The 14,582-nt window shown below is 38.3% G+C and overlaps 1 protein-coding gene across 1 annotated transcript in view; it reads right to left on the reverse strand.

Annotated features, from left to right (window-relative positions):
* The window catches only part of syk (spleen tyrosine kinase), a 47,781-nt gene extending 40,832 nt beyond the window's left edge, over positions 1-6,949 (reverse strand). The window contains exon 1 of the mRNA XM_083929340.1: positions 6,928-6,949. The gene's annotated coding sequence lies outside the window, so the exon portion shown is untranslated. The remainder of the gene's footprint in view (positions 1-6,927) is intronic.
* Between the last annotated feature and the right edge of the window lie 7,633 nt (positions 6,950-14,582).

The following is a 14,582-nucleotide window of genomic DNA, read 5'->3' on the forward strand; positions in this document are numbered from 1 at the left end:
TTTACCATCACTTTAATTCTTTTCTGCATTTTGTGTATTTTGAAATCTCAGAAACTTTGTGAATTGTTTTATGATGGAGGATTCAAATAAGCCCTCTGGGGCTTTTTCTTCCTCTCCCTGCACAGTTTATCATTTGACATTTTTTGTAAGCTGTATGTATGTTTTTAAATTGTGCAAACAATAAAATAAAATATGAATAAATAAGACTTGGGTTTAGCCATGTTGTAATGCATAAGGTTAGGGTTGGGGGTAGAGCATTCACACAGACAGAAATGTGTTTATGTGTTTGAGCTCTTACTGCACTCACCTCAGGATTTGCAACATTAGGGACATCATTTTTAATATTCTCATTATACAACACAGAAATGCACAATACTATGTAGTTTTAACCCCCCTTATCTGACAGCAAAACACACAAATAGGGGAATAAACCTCCACATGATTGGTCTTTTGTTAATATCTCTAAAATGGTATTTTAAGCAAATAATGAAATCCAAAACACAAAAATAGTAAGTATCATATCTTTGATCACATGTCACACCGACAGTGAAAAGGAAAAGAGCAGATGGTGCAACACTGACATTTCAAGCTAAATCTACACACGCTGCGGTTCATCTTCAAGGTGAAGTTGCTCAGGTTTGTTTGGAGTTGATGCACTGAGGAAACGAAAATCTCCCCACATGATGTCTACTTTACACTCTGTGGTCTTCTCACTGCCTGCTCCACTTCACTGAAGGAAGTGAACGGTCTTCACTTCCTCAGCTGTTCTGGCCTAAGTTTAAATGAGGCATTAAAGGGCAGGTCTCCATTAAAAAAAAAGATTGTATTAAGTGTCACAATTACTTGTAGAACTATCAAATAGTTACAGCTAATTAGTGAAATGTGATGACTTTAATGACCCCTGATGTACCATCACATGTACAGCTCACTCAGTATCCTTAAAGCAATTTCAGTCAAAAGCAACTGGACTTGGTTATTTGTCTAGGAAGACGTTTCACCTCTTATCCAAGAGGCTTCATCAGTTCATGTACGCATCTGACCGCCTGGTCAGATTTGACTGAAATTGCTTTGAGGACAACGATGACATGGACAAATGAGAATATCAACAGGCTTAGCTCACTCAGTCTATCTCAGTTTGACTTTTAGCAGAAAATGAGGGGTTGGGATTTTGTTACAATGCTATTTTGATATAAGAAAACTTCCCATCAGAATGTGATGAGCAAAACTACACTACTGGACGATTAAGCATACCCTTAACTTTACACATGGCTCCACCTTGTGGAACAAAAAAGCTTTTCCAATCACTAGGAAAACAGTCTTCAATCAATCAGCCTGGTAGGAGATATGTTTCTGATGATGTGTTTCGATGGATACTCATGGCTGCGGTAAAAATCATTTTGATTTAATCTGTAAAGTAACACCAGGGATTTGGCAGATTTTTTAGTTTTACCAACACACACAGTAGTAGACAGTTAGCTTAGCCTGAGCAGAGATGTTCAGTGTCATGTTTCAGCTTTCTACGAAGACCAAAACCGAAACCCTTAATAATTGAATCTCTCCACTTACTATTGAGCTCTGCTTTTAGAATATAACCTGCATCACTGGTTTCTTTTCCTGGTTTCCTGCTTCTATCATGTCCTGTATATTATTTTTAACATTTGTGGAGATGTGCGACTTCCTGGTTGATTCAGTAAAAAAGTGCCAAAAACTGCAGTTCTCTGAGTGAGGACTTGTGAGGACAGGTTTCATAACAGAGCAGTTTCTCATTGACCCCCATGTTAAACAGACCGTTTTTACAGCATCATTAAACCTGTTTAAGGCCTGGGACAAAAAAAAATTCTAGTCTGTATGTTTAGGTCATATCTCCATGACAACACTGAGGGGGTCGAATTTTTTTGGACCAGGCTAGTTTTTATTTGTTTGGAGGATAAAGTTCATGAATAATTAGGGGCATGGCCTCTTGAGTGACAGCTAGCCTCTTACCCTCACTTCTCCTCGGGGGTAAACGTCAGCCAGATGGACGTATCTCCCTCCCCCCAACGTCACATACATGCCCTTTTTTGGTAAGAGGAAATGAGGTGGAGTCAAAGTCTGAAAAGATGGAGACTCCTGTAGGTGAGGACGATTAGATCAAGTTGAGAGAACGGAACCCGACAGGTATGCTACGTCCATTTTTTATACAGTCTATGGATTGAACCCATCCCCACCGGCAAATCACACCATAAAAACAAGTATTGCAGAGGAGTTTGACTGACAGTTAGCGTTAGCCATTAGCGTTAGCCGTTCCAGCTAAGTAAAGATGAAAGTGATGTTAGCGATCAAGGAGAATCGTAGCCATGTGGGCGTGCGTTTGAATGGCGTTCCTCTCCTTTCTCTCAGTACATGGAGTGAATGCTTGGCCTATAGTGACTCTGGTTGTTGCCCGTCTCCGCTCACTCAGCTGCTGGGACAAATAACGCCCCCTTCACTGAGGCTCCGAAGCAGCTGCAGGATTGGCAAACTCCATTTCACCCAGTGCCAGCCTACAGTAGCTGCACCCAACAACAGTCAATCCTGGCAACCATCAACGCCCAACGCTATTGGCTGCTACCATGGAAACACAACGGAACAGAAAGGCATTGTCAAACCTGCCAAAAAAAAAATGTAATTATCTAATCTCATCTCATCTTCATCCGCTTATCCAGGGTCGGGTCGCGGGGGCAGCAGCTCTAGCAGGGGACCCCAAACGTCCCTTTCCCGGCCACATTAACCAGCTCTAACTGGGGGATCCCGAGGCGTTCCCAGGCCAGTGTGGAGATATAATCTCTCCACCTAGTCCTGGGTCTTCCCCAAGGCCTCCTCCCAGCTGGACGTGCCTGGAACACCTCCCTAAGGACGCGCCTAGGGGGCATCCTTACTAGATGCCCGAAATAAATAAAGGTTCTTCATATTCAACTTTTAATGTTGGCAGTTCAACCTCTTCTTTTCCTGCTATGACACATCAAAATGTCCACCCACAGCCAATTTGTATGATGTTAGTGTGCTTGACAGAGCTTGGTTGGAGCAGAACTAATTATGAGTTTTTACATCGACCTTGGTGAGTTGCAGTTCTCTTTAATGCTTCTGTCAAGTTCCTGTTTTCTATTATTAAAAACTGCTGTGACATTTTTATGCTGCACACTTAAATGATTGTTCAGTGTTTCATTTTGTTACAGAAAAAAAGAGCGTACACAGTTCATTTCCTGTGTAAAAAATGAAAAAGCACAGAACATACAACTTATAAAGGTGACCAATGAGCCAATGTGCCTTATCATCAATGGACAAATGACAGATCCGTTTCTCTGCTCATATTCTGTCATCAGGCAGCATATACAGTATCAACAGCTTAGAGAATAACGACAAAACTGCTAAATCTGAATGAAGTCACCATTCATCACTTCCTCTCTTGTCCGTTTTTACCTCTTATGTGAATTATGTGAGAAAGCAAAATGATGGGAAATAAAAGTGTAAAATGATAAAAGTCAAATACATCAGAAGATTCACTGTGGCCATTTTCAGTGTTCAGGGGTAGAACAAACCATGACTTTGTTTTCTGCTGCACGTGTGAGTAATGTATATGCATGCACAAAGAAAACAATGTCAATTATAGTTTGTTAGAGATAAACTACTTCAGTTCTTTGGTCAAGAGAATATAACAGCAGCTGAGAAAAGAAAGATGAAGAGAAGAACTGGGGCTGAGTAGACTTTACATGAAGACCCTTAAAATGATGATTTACTAATATAACAGTTAAAATGATGATTTACTAATATAACAGTTAAAATGATGATTTACTAATATAACAGTTAAAATGATGATTTACTAATATAACAGTTAAAATGATGATTTACTAATATAACAGTTAAAATAATGATTTACTAATATAACAGTTAAATAAATGATGATTTACTAATATAACAGTTAAAATGATGATTTACTAATATAACAGTTAAAATGATGATTTACTAATATAACAGTTAAAATAATGATTTACTAATATAACAGTTAAAATGATGATTTTCTAATATAACAGTTAAATAAATGATGATTTACTAATATAACAGTTAAAATGATGATTTACTAATATAACAGTTAAATAAATGATGATTTACTAATATAACAGTTAAAATGATGATTTACTAATATAACAGTTAAAAATGATGATTAACTAATATAACAGTTAAAATGATGATTTACTAATATAACAGTTAAAATGATGATTTACTAATATAACAGTTAAAATGATGATTTACTAATATAACAGTTAAAATAATGATTTACTAATATAACAGTTAAAATGATGATTTACTAATATAACAGTTAAAATAATGATTTACTAATATAACAGTTAAAATAATGATTTACTAATATAACAGATAAAATGATGATTTACTAATATAACAGATAAAATGATGATTTACTAATATAACAGTAAAAATGATGATTTACTAATATAACAGTAAAAATGATGATTTACTAATATAACAGTTAAAATGATGATTTACTAATATAACAGTTAAAATGATGATTTACTAATATAACAGTTCAGTAAAATGATGATTTACTAATATAACAGTTAAAATGATGATTTACTAATATAACAGTTAAAATGATGATTTACTAATATAACAGTTTAAATGATGATTTACTAATATAACAGTTAAAATAATGATAATATAACAGTTAAAATGATGATTTACTAATATAACAGTTAAAATAATGATTTACTAATATAACAGTTAAAATGATGATTTTCTAATATAACAGTTAAATAAATGATGATTTACTAATATAACAGTTAAAATGATGATTTACTAATATAACAGTTAAATAAATGATGATTTACTAATATAACAGTTAAAATGATGATTTACTAATATAACAGTTAAAATGATGATTTACTAATATAACAGTTAAAATGATGATTTACTAATATAACAGTTAAAATGATGATTTACTAATATAACAGTTAAAATAATGATTTACTAATATAACAGTTAAAATGATGATTTACTAATATAACAGTTAAAATAATGATTTACTAATATAACAGTTAAAATAATGATTTACTAATATAACAGATAAAATGATGATTTACTAATATAACAGATAAAATGATGATTTACTAATATAACAGTAAAAATGATGATTTACTAATATAACAGTAAAAATGATGATTTACTAATATAACAGTTAAAATGATGATTTACTAATATAACAGTTAAAATGATGATTTACTAATATAACAGTTCAGTAAAATGATGATTTACTAATATAACAGTTAAAATGATGATTTACTAATATAACAGTTAAAATGATGATTTACTAATATAACAGTTTAAATGATGATTTACTAATATAACAGTTAAAATAATGATAATATAACAGTTAAAATGATGATTTACTAATATAACAGTTAAAATAATGATAATATAACAGTTAAAATGATGATTTACTAATATAACAGTTAAAATAATGATAATATAACAGTTAAAATGATGATTTACTAATATAACAGTTAAAATAATGATTTACTAATATAACAGATAAAATGATGATTTACTAATATAACAGTTAAAATGATGATTTACTAATATAACAGTTAAAATGATGATTTACTAATATAACAGTTAAAATGATGATTTACTAATATAACAGTTTAAATGATGATTTACTAATATAACAGTTAAAATGATGATTTACTAATATAACAGTTAAAATAATGATTTACTAATATAACAGTTAAAATGATGATTTACTAATATAACAGTTAAAATGATGATTTACTAATATAACAGTTAAAATGATGATTTACTAATATAACAGTTAAAATGATGATTTACTAATATAACAGTTAAAATGATGATTTACTAATATAACATTTAAAATGATGATTTACTAATATAACAGTTAAAATGATGATTTACTAATATAACAGTTAAAATGATGATTTACTAATATAACAGTTAAAATGATGATTTACTAATATAACAGTTCAGTAAATGATGATTTACTCATATAACAGTTAAAATGATGATTTACTAATATAACAGTTAAAATGATGATTTACTAATATAACAGTTAAAATGATGATTTACTAATATAACAGTTAAAATGATGATTTACTAATATAACAGTTAAAATGATGATTTACTAATATAACAGTTAAAATGATGATTTACTAATATAACAGTTAAAATGATGATTTACTAATATAACAGTTAAAATGATGATTCACTAATATAACAGTTAAAATGATGATTTACTAATATAACAGTTAAAATGATGATTTACTAATATAACAGTTAAAATGATGATTTACTAATATAAAAGTTAAAATGATGATTTACTAATTTAACAGTTAAAATAATGATTTACTAATATAACAGTTCAGTACTTTTTAAATGCTATGGTGAGACTCTGTAGAGTGATTTATGGTGACATGAGTTACACACAACAAAAAGAAAGAAACCCTGACATCAGATCTGCAGCCCTGTGTGTACTGCAGACCGGCTGTGACGGTTCTGCATATTTAACCGATCAATTTACCCTAACCGGTTTCTCTTCTGTGTTCTATTCCTTTTGAAATGTTTCATTTATTTTGCCTTTATGTGACAGGGGAGCTGGATCTCCCACCCCGGGCCGCTGTGGCACGGACTCTGGCTTTTAAACCCGTTTGCCTCAGATCTGCCTGTCCCAGTGCTGATCGTTAGGGACACGGGTCTTTGGTTGGGCTCATGATTTCCGCCGCAGTAGGCTCCGTCCTTTTATGCTCTGAGGCTCAGCCTTCACTGCTGAGCATCTAACTCTCTCCGTCTCTACTGTTTACCATTTACTGCGATATAAAGCCTGTGTGTCGGAGTCCCCGCAGCTGTCAGGGGGCTGTGGGTGCAGTAATAGCCTGTACTCACCCTCTCCTCCTGGGTGCTGTCTGTTCATTCCGGGCGGTCGCCTTCCGTCACCCCATTGTCGGGATTATTTCAGCACATTTGACATCTGACAGTGAGAATATCCTCCCGACTCAGCAGCATCAGCATCAGCATCAGCATCCTCATCAAATGTTTGGGTACGGAGCGTGTGCTTCCGCTCCGGAGCTGTCGGATACCTGGCTCACTTCCTATTGGTCCATAAGCGTAAACAACGAGCTCGTTGACCAATAATGCTCTGTGAAACCAACAGCCTAATCATGTTGTCAATATCAAATCAGACCGAGATGATGTCTAGTTTCATTATTGCATCCATTTTTGTGATTTCCCATCAGTAATGAAATAAACTGATCATTAACTGTGGTCAGAAAAGGCATGTATTAGAAAAACATCAGCTTTAAAACGAATGTCGCCTGCGTTGGACCTGTATCACCAGCAGATGGTGGCGCTGCTACATCTGCAGTGGCTTCTAACACACAGAGGAACACTCTGCAGTCTCTGATTTCAGTTCGCTTTACTCCGCCTATAGGCTAGCACCATATGCAGGTAGAATTGTCTCAAACAGGTTGATACATATTGAAATGATGTATAAATATGCATGGATATAAAAATAAATAGATACAAATACAAAAACATGACAAACAAATACATAAACTTATTTGTATAAATAAACATGTTTTGTCTCAAAAATATGAATACATATCGAAATGATATATATTTATATGCATACATGTATAAATAAACAAAATACAAATATACAAATATCAAACGTGACATACAAATAAATAAACTCATTTGTATGAGTGAACATGTATTCATAAAAATATTTTTGAGATTCAGAAATAAATATGCTTGAATTTGTGTTTGGATTCTTCAGATTTGTGGATCGCTTTTTTTGCTTTTCTCTCGATTAAGTAATTTTGAGACATACTTACTGATCGAGATCTGACTATAAATGAACGGACGGAGCAACCGGGTCTGAAAAAGGAAACCAATGCAGAAGTGCCTTAAGCCTGTATTCTAGCCAGTGGCCAGCAGGGGGCGATACGTGGGTTGCAGAAGACATCCGGTTGCATTCAAGTCAACGGTGAAAATGATCAACTTCTAACTTGCTACAATAGAGGTTTTTATTGTCTCTATCGCTAGTTTGATGCCTTTTACAATTCTCACTGGTGTAAGTTTTTTCAAATTCGGTCCCAGGTTGAGTGAAATAGACGATAAAGCAGGGGATGAACATGGATGCACGTCCTTCACCAAGCTGGTATTAATATTGATATTAGCTTCATCATGTATGTGCTAATAGCTGCTCGTTGTCGGTAACTCTTGCATAGTTTTGCTATTTCTCTCTGATTATGCACTGTCGTTAGTTAATGTTTTGCCTATTAACATGAGCCTGTAAAGCTGAATCTGTCACACCTATATGATGCATTCATTCAACCGCTTATTCGGGGTCGGGTCGCGGGGACAGCAGCTTTAGCAGGGGACCCCAAACTTCCCTTTCCCGGACCACATTAACCAGCTCCAACTGGGGATCCCAAGGCGTTCCCAGGCCAGTGTGGAGATATAACCTCTCCACCTAGTCCTGGGTCTTCCCCGAGGCCTCCTCCCAGCTGGACGTGCCTGGAACACCTCCCTAGGGAGGCGCCCAGGGGGCATCCTTACTAGATGCCCGAACCACCTCAACTGGCTCCTTTCAACGCAAAGGAGCAGCGGCTCTACTCCGAGTTCCTCACGGCCACCCTTCTGATAAAAAAACACATTTCGGCCGCTTGTACCCACAACCTCGTTCTTACGGTCATGACCCAGCTTTCATGACCATAGGTGAGGGTAGGAACGAAGATTGACCGGTAGATCGGAAGCTTTGCCTTCCGGCTCAGCTCTCTTTTCGTCACAACGGTGCGGTAGAGCGACTGCAACACCGCCCCCACTGCTCCGATTCTCCGGCCAAACTCACGCTCCATCGTCCCCTCACTCGTGAGCATGATCCCGAGGTACTTGAACTCCTTCACTTGGGGTAAGGACTCATTCCCTACCTGAAGTAAGCAATCCACCGGTATCCTGCTGAGAGCCATGGCCTCAGATTTAAAGGTGCTGATCCTCATCCCAGCAGTTTCACACTCAGCTGCGAACTGATCCAGTCAGTACCGACGGTCACTGACCGACGATGCCATCAGGACCACATCATCTGCAAAAAGCAGAGACAAAACACATGTAGACTGGATGGGCGTACTCCAAGGCCCCCTCCAGGATCCTTGCGAGAGTGAAGAGCTGGTCCGTTGTTCCATGTCCAGGACGGAATCCGTATTGTTCATCTTTAATCTGAGGTTCGACTATAGGACGAACCCTCCTTTCCAGCACCTTGAAGTAGACTTTACCAGGGACGCTGAGTAGTGTGATACCCCTGTAATTGGCACACACCCTCGGGTCCTCCTTCTTAAACAGAGGAACCACCACCCCAGTCTGCCCCTCCCTTGGCACTGTCCCAGACTTCCACGCAATGTTGAAGAGACGTGTCAACCAAGACAGCCCCTCCAAACCCAAAGCTTTCAGCATTTCTGGACGAATCTTATCAATCCCTGGGGCTTTGCCACTGTGGAGTTGTGTGACTACCTCAGTGACTGCTGCCAGAGATATTGACAATGATTCCCCATCAGCCTCCAGCTCTGCCTCTACAAAAGAGGGCATGTTAGTCGGATTAAGGAGTTCCTCAAAGTGCTCCTTCCACCGCCCGATTACCTCATCTGTTGAGGTCACCAGCATCCCGTCCTTACTGTAAACAGTAACCTGAAATTTCGAATGGTTTTCCAGAAGCACCTTTGTGCCGCCCGAAAGTCCTTCTCCATGACTTCTCGGAACTCCTCCCACACCCGCTGCTTTGCCTCTGACACAGCAGAGGCTGCAGCCCTTCTGACCTGTCGGTACCTTGCAACTGCCTCCGGACTCTTCTGGGATAGCATATCCCGGAAGGCCTCCTTCTTCAGTCGGACAGCTTCCCTGACCACCGGTGTCCACCACGGTGTTCAAGGGTTACCGCCCCTTGAGGCACCTAAGACCTTGAGGCCACAGCTCACCACTGCAGCTTCAGCAATGGAAGCTTTGAACATTGCCCACTCCGGTTCAATGCCCCCAACCTCCACAGGGATGCCAGAAAAGCTCCACTGGAGGTGTGAGTTGAAGATCTCCCGGACAGGGGCCTCCTCCAGACGTTCCCAGTTCACCCGCACCACTCGTTTGGGTTTACCTGGTCTGTCCAGAATCTTCCCCCATCCTCTGATCCAACTCATCACCAGATGGTGATCAGTTGACAGCTCTGCCCCTCTCATCACTCGAATGTCCAAAATATATAGGGCCTCAGATCAGATGATACGATCACAAAATCTAACATCGACCTTTGGCCTAGGGTGCTCTGGTACCACGTACGCTTATGAGCATCCTTATGTTCGAACATGGTGTTAGTTATAGACAATCCGTGACTAGCACAGAAGTCTAATAACTGACGACCACTCGGATTTAGATCAGGGCAGCCATTCCTCCCAATCACGCCTCTCCAGCAGAACTATGTAGTCCCCTACTGGAGCCCCATACAGGACTCCATTCAGGGTCTCCAAGAATGCCGAATACTCTGAACTGCGGTTCGGAGCATATGCAGAAACAACTGTCAGAGTATCCCCCCTACCACCCGAAGGCGTAAGGAGGCGACCCTCTCGTCCACCGGGGTGAACTCCAACACCGCGGCGCTCAGATTTCCTTCACTCCTGACATGTCATGCCTCATAAAAACTTCTCATATCTTGAAGAACACTGACAGAAGATTTCAGTTGGTAATTTACTGTTATGAACTGAAACTGTAATCTGTATATGTATGTGCACATTGTAAAACTCCTCCCTGTACTGGTATTTATGTTGTAATAATATAATATTTTTGAAAATAAAGTTTGTAAAAAAAATTAAAAAAAACGATGTAGTTTTTAGAGGACATCCGGCTCACTCACACCTCTGATAATAATAATAATAATAATGATAATAATAATAATAACTTTATTGAAGCTTTATTAAGCTGAAGCCTTGTTTACTGTCTTCTTAGATGACGCACACTAATGTGAACATTATCTGTAATAAAAAGATAAATGTGATGGTGATCCATATTCTCCTGCTCCTCTGACATTGATGCACTGAATCATGTTTCCTGCAATGATTTAATAGACTACACCATCATTTTGTTTTATCGAGATCTCAAATGAATTATCTCGTTATCATGGGAAAACGTTTTACAGAGCATCGTATTCAGACAGGATTAGTTTTGCCTGAGGGATTTTTCCTGGACCGTTTTGTAGAAGCTGAAAATCGCTGTAATTTTTACTGACATGGCACAATGGGATAGGACTAAAACCTGCGCAAAACTAATCCAGTCCAATTAGGGCTAAAGTTTATGTTGGAGGAATTACCTCTGCTCTGGTCAAAGCCACCAGACTCCACTGACAGAAGCAGTGATTTTACCACGCATACTAGGTTAAATAGTTTTGGGTCTACTGCCTTGATTGGTTAGTTTGTTTGTGTTATTATAAGCCTTTGTTGTGTTTTTAAAAGGATTAGGAACTAACAAACAAACTAACCGATGAAGACACTGGTAGACCAGAAAATTAGGTCAAATTACTGTTTTTGTCAGTGGCTTTGACATTTGGCTTTGACAAGAGCATCGAATGGTTTCAGTTCCCCCCATGTACATTTAAAGGACTGTCTGAGACCACACTTAGACCTGAAATTGTTTTAGTTCAATTGTTTTGGATAAATCAGTTTAGCTGCAGCCTCTGTCCACAACAGCTTCTGTGTCAGATACTGACTATAGAAAAGTACCTCATACAACCGCACTACAAACCATCAACACTATCCCTTTAACTCTGATGCCTACTTCTGTCTATAGGACACAGTCCAGGTGGCTGTACAGAAAGACATCATCAGTAGACTATAGATGTAGGGGCCTGCAGTAGCCTACTCATGGTCACCACCAAAACACACTGGGCTGATGGACGTCACAGGCAGAAGTGGGGCCATTACAAAGATTTTAACAGCAGTGAGGTAATGGTTCAGCAAATAAAACGCTCTATATGAAATTGTATATATATATATAATAGTGATATATGGCGATAGAGAACCTATTTCCATCTATTGATGGTTTGTATGGGCTGTTTATGTGTTATTAGTGTTTATTTACGTACAGAGTAGGTAAGTGAAATCTGATCACAAGTGGTCGTTGGAGACCCATGTGGAGACCCATGTGGAGACCCATTGTGCTTCCAGGTGTGAACAGACGCACTCAGAGCTGTTCACTTGTGTTGTTATTACTCAGGATGAATGTTAAACCAGATGCAAACAGGCCCAGTGAATCCAGAGTCTCGTTCTTCTCCTTCTTATAATGGCTAATTTCAACTAGTTGGAACATTATTACCACCAGCTGTTGTGTAACAGAATTGTTATGGCAATCGGGTCTAGCATTCATTCTGGGACTTTGGTAGCCTCTCTCCATCTCCTACTGTTTTGGACCGTTTTAAACCAATCAGTGTACACGATCTGAGAGCGAAGGTATCCATGAGCTCTCTTGATTTTACCTTCCTCTTTATTTTCAAATGTTTTACCTGATGTTGGTCCTTCAGTTCCTCCCTGTCTAAAGGGTGTGTCCCTTCATGTTGTAAGCACACTACCATCCCGCCCATTTGAAAGAAAACTAACTTAGATACTGCTCTGCCTAGTAATTATAGGCCAATATCCAAACAAGATTTTAGAAAAGGCTGTTGCCGACCCACTTACCGCTGTGTTGGTCATGTCGAGTCATGTCCTCTGATGCAGGTGATTGTTCTGTGTTGGTACTTCTTGACTTTTAAGTTACAGTGCCTATAGAAAGTTATGATACCCATTTTGACAGTTTTTTTGTTTTTTAGCCTGAAATGATAATACATAGCAGTGTTGTAAAAGTGCTGAGTCCCCAGATGTAATCCTTTGTGGAGGCACCTTTTGCTTTAATTACAGCATCAGTCTGTTTGGATCTGTCTCTACCAGCGTTGTGCACCTAGAGTGGGAAACATTTCCCCATTCTTCCTGCAGAACTGTTGGAGTTCAGTCAGATTCTGTGGTGAGTGGTGATGGACTGCACTCTTAAAGTCCATCCACAGATGTTCTGTAAAGCAGAAAGACAGAGTGGGTGCACGACTGTGCTTCCAGTTGATACCAAGGTATGTCAGTCGGCTTGGACCAGAATGGGATTTTAGTTATGTTTACGGCCCACAACTGAAAATTTGGCAGGGAGAGGCCGCCCTAGAACTTAGTACTTTTTGTCTCTCTAGGTGTTTTGCCATTCCACAAAAAATGACAAATAATCAAGTCCACTCTTTTAAAAAACTGTTTTGATAAAAATATAGGGAGACATTGGAACAGAGAAGGAACTAGTTTTTCAGTTTTTATTACTTTTCAGAAATTTTGAAAAAAAGAATTCACTTGAATGTTGTGAGGCAAAATGTGTTTATCATGCTGGAAAACTATATTCTTTCATGAATTATTATTTCATGCTGTAAAACAAAAAAAGGTACTATTTCAAAATGGTATCATAACTTTCTATAGGCACTGTATCAAGGCTCCCTGACTGTCTCCCTTGACTCTATTAGGGAATAGTTGGCTGCTGATTTGACAGAGGTTCTGGTTAATGCTCCAGAGAAAGCTGTGCCCACATTCATTCTGCTCTCCAACCCCTCTTGTGTGATTTAGGGGTACTATTCAATCAGTCATCGTCGTTTGACACCCATGGTAAACAGCTGACTAGATCTCGCTTTTTCCATCTGAGAAAGATCAGTAAACTGAGATCTGTAGTTTAAACTGTGGAACTTGAGATGCTTGTTCATGCCTTTATCTCATCTTGTATCCACTAAATGGACGGTATGAATGGACAGTGAGTGCGCCCTTAAGGCACTTTCTCCTCACTTTCCGCTTTAGACCGTCTTCAGTCAATCCAGAATTCTGCTGCAAGCCTACTCACTAGGACAGACGGTCCCCCCCAAACTCAAAGCTCCTCACTGGCTCCCTGCTGAATACAGGATCCAGTTTGAGATTCTCACTCTTACTTACAGAGCATTGCACAGTCAGGCTCCTGCACATGTGACTGAGCTACTTTACCCAAACTCCTCAGCTCACTCTCTCAGATCAAACATGTTCAGTTTAATGTCTGTCCCACACACCCACCTGAAGACCCAGGGTGATCGAGCCTTTGAATCCGTGGCACCTAGGTGTCGGTCAGAAAACCTCCGACAGGACACAGGATGGATTTTTAACCACATACATCAAAGGTAGTTGTGTGGTTGGCTAGACACTAATAGGGCTACAAATAATGACTATTTTGATCATCGATTAATCAGATTATTATTTCCATTAATTGACTATTAATCGGATAACTCAAGCATTTTATTCCATTTTCTTTTAGTATCCATCCATTTTATTTCCAGCTTTTTATTCAAAAAACTAAAAGGATTCCTTGTCTTCTTGTTCAGTGCTCTTTTCAACATGTACAGTTACATGTGACAATATACATGCAATGTTGTTTAAGTTAATAAGTGCTGATGTAAAAGGCAAGTACAGACAAGGCCGCTAAAATTAAAA

Source organism: Echiichthys vipera (genome assembly GCF_963691815.1).
Source record: "Echiichthys vipera genome assembly, chromosome: 16".
Taxonomy (NCBI): Eukaryota; Metazoa; Chordata; class Actinopteri; order Perciformes; family Trachinidae; genus Echiichthys; species Echiichthys vipera.